This window comes from Triticum aestivum, chromosome 2B, assembly GCF_018294505.1.
Source record: "Triticum aestivum cultivar Chinese Spring chromosome 2B, IWGSC CS RefSeq v2.1, whole genome shotgun sequence".
NCBI lineage: Eukaryota > Viridiplantae > Streptophyta > Magnoliopsida > Poales > Poaceae > Triticum > Triticum aestivum.
Genome location: NC_057798.1, coordinates 735094957 through 735098615, shown reverse-complemented (window position 1 = coordinate 735098615; position 3659 = coordinate 735094957).

Here is a 3659-nt window from a genome sequence, read left to right as displayed (position 1 = left end):
CAGTGAAGAAGATCGATGTCTCTTGCTGGCAAGTATTTGCTCGGAACACAAAGAGATTTCTCTCACAACTTTCATAGGATTTGGCTATGCATCACAACGGATCTAAGCTTCGAGAACCTATACCCCTCTTAATACTACGAAGGTCCTATGACTCAAATAAATGAAATAAGAACAACGAAATGAATACTACATCTTCACTTTGTCATCGACTTCCATTCGCTGCAGTCAATTCCTTCGGACGACGATACCGAAACATATGCTTCGCTTCAGTAGTAAACTTCCATGGGGTTAATTCTGTTGGGGAACGTAGTAATTTCAAAAAAATTCCTACGCACACGCAAGATCATGGTGATGGCATAGCAACGAGAGGGGAGAGTATTGTCTATGTACCCTCGTAGACCATAAGCGTAAGCGTTATGACAACGCGGTTGATGTAGTCGTACGTCTTCACGATCCGACCGATCCAAGTACCGAACGTACGGCACCTCCGAGTTCAGCACACGTTCAGCTCGATGACGATCACCGGACTCCGATCCAGCAAAGTGTCGGGGATGAGTTCCGTCAGCACGACGGCGTGGTGACGATGATGATGCTCCACCAGCGCAGGGCTTCGCATAAACTCCGCGACGATATGATCGAGGTGGAATATGGCGGAGGGGGCACCACACACGGCTAAGGAACGATCTGTAGATCAACTTTGTCTGTTCTAGGGTGCCCCCCTGCCCCCATATATAAAGGAGCAAGGGGGAGTGCGGCCGGCCCTAGGAGGAGGCGCACCGGAGGAGTCCTACTCCCACCGGGAGTAGGACTCCCCCCTTTCCCTAGTTGGATTAGGACTTGGGGGAGGGAAAGAGGAAGGGGGGCGCCGCCCCCCCCCCCTTTCCTTGTCCTATTCGGACTAGGGGGGGAGGGGGCGCGCGGCCTGCCCTGGCCGGCCCTCCTCTTCTCCCTCATGGCCCACTAAGGCCCATTAACCCCCGGGAGGGTTCCGGTAACCCCCCGGTGTTCCGGTAAAATCCCGATTTCACACGGAACCATTTCGATGTCCAAACATAGGCTTCCAATATATCAATCTTTATGTCTCGACCATTTCGAGACTCCTCGTCATGTCCGTGATCACATCCGGGACTCCGAACAAACTTCGGTACATCAAAACTTATAAACTCATAATGAAATTGTCATCGTAACATTAAGCATGCGGACCCTACGGGTTCGAGAACTATGTAGACATGACCTAGAACTATTCTCGGTCAATAACCAATAGCGGAGCCTGGATGCCCATATTGGTTCCTACATATTCTACGAAGATCTTTATCGGTCAAACCGCGTGACAACATATGTTGTTCCCTTTGTCATCGGTATGTTACTTGTCCGAGATTCGATCGTCGGTATCCAATACCTAGTTCAATCTCGTTACCGGCAAGTCTCTTTACTCGTTACGTAATGCATCATTCCGTAACTAACTCATTAGCTATATTGCTTGCAAGGCTTATAGTGATGTGCATTACCAAGAGGGCCCAGAGATACCTCTCCGATAATCGGAGTGACAAAACCTAATCTCGAAATACGCCAACCCAACATGTACCTTTGGAGACACCTGTAGTACTCCTTTATAATCACCCAGTTACGTTGTGACGTTTGGTAGCACCCAAAGTGTTCCTCCAGTAAACGGGAGTTGCATAATCTCATAGTTATAGGAACATGTATAAGTCATGAAGAAAGCAATAGCAACATACTAAACGATCAAGTGCTAGGCTAACGGAATGGGTCAAGTCAATCACATCATTCTCCTAATGATGTGACCCCGTTAATCAAATGACAACTCATGTCCATGGCTAGGAAACTTAACCATCTTTGATTCACGAGCTAGTCAAGTAGAGGCATACTAGTGACACTATGTTTGTCTATGTATTCACACATGTATCAAGTTCCGGTTAATACAATTCTAGCATGAATAATAAACATTTATCATGAAATAAGGAAATAAATAATAACTTTATTATTGCCTCTAGGGCATACTTCCTTCAGTCTCCCACTTGCACTAGAGTCAATAATCTAGTTCACATCGCCATGTGATTTAACACCAATATTCATATCTGTATATGATTAACACCCATAGTTCACATCATCATGTGACCAACACCCAAAGGGTTTACTAGAGTCAATAATCTAGTTCACATCGCTTTGTGATTAATACCCAAAGAGTACTAAGGTGTGATCATGTTTTGCTTGTGAGAGAAGCTTAGTCAATGGGTCTGTCACATTCAGAGCCGTATGTATTTTGCAAATATTCTATGTCTACAATGCTCTGCACGGAGCTACTCTAGCTAATTGCTCCCACTTTCAATATGTATACAGATTGAGACTTAGAGTCATCTGGATCGGTGTGAAAACTTGCACCGAGGTAAATTTTTAGGACGGGCTCTTTTATCACCTCCATAATCGAGAAATATTTCCTTAGTCCTCACTAAGGATATTCTTGACCAATGTCCAGTGATCTACTCCTAGATCACAATTGTACTCCCTTGCCAAATTCAGAGCAAGGTATACAATAGGTTTGGTACATAGCATAGCATACTTTATAGAACCTATGACTGAGGCATAGGGAATGACTTTCATTCTCTTTTCTATTTTCTGTCGTGGTCAGGATTTGAGTCTTTACTCAATTTCACACCTTTGCAACACAGGCAAGAACTCTTTCTTTGACTGTTCCATTTTGAACTATTTCAAAATCTTGACAAGGTATGTACTTATTGAAAAACTTATCAAGCGTCTTAATCTATCTCAATAGATTTTGATGCTCAATATGTAAGTAGCTTCACTGAGGTCTTTCTTTTAAAGAACTCCTTTCAAAAACTCCTTTATGCTTTCCAGAAAAATTCTATATCATTTCTGATCAACAATATGTTACTCACATATATTTATCAGAAAGGCATAGTGTTCCCACTCACTTTATTGTAAATACAGGCTTCACCGCAAGTCTGTATAAAACTATATGCTTTGATCAACTTATCAAAGCGTATATTCCAACACTGAGATGATTGCACCAGTCCATAGATGGATCGCTGGAGCTTGCACATTTTGTTAGCACCTTTAGGATTGACAAAACCTTCTGGTTGCATCATATACAACTCTTCTTTAAGAAAACCATTAAGGAATGCAGTTTTGACATCCATTTGCCAGATTTCATAAAATGTGGCAATTGCTAACATGATTCAGACGGACTTAAGCATCACTACAGTTGAGAAAATCTCATTGTAGTCAACACCTTGAACTTGTCGAAAACCTTTTTGCGACAAGTCGAGCTTTGTAGATAGTGATACTACTATTAGCATCTGTCTTCCTCCATTTATACAATATGGCTTGCCGATCATTGGGCAACTCCACCAAAGTCCACACTTTGTTCTTATAATGGATCCCATCTCAGATTTCATGGCCTCAAGCCATTTCGTGGAATCTGGGCTCATCATCGCTTCCTCATAGTTCGTAGGTTCATCATGGTCTAGTAACATGACTTCCAGAACAGGATTACCGTACCACTCTGGTGCGGACTGTACTTTGGAAGACCTATGAGGTTTTGTAGTAACTTGATCTGAAGTTTCATGATCATCATCATTAGCTTCCTCACTAATTGGTGTTGGAATCACTGGAACTGATTT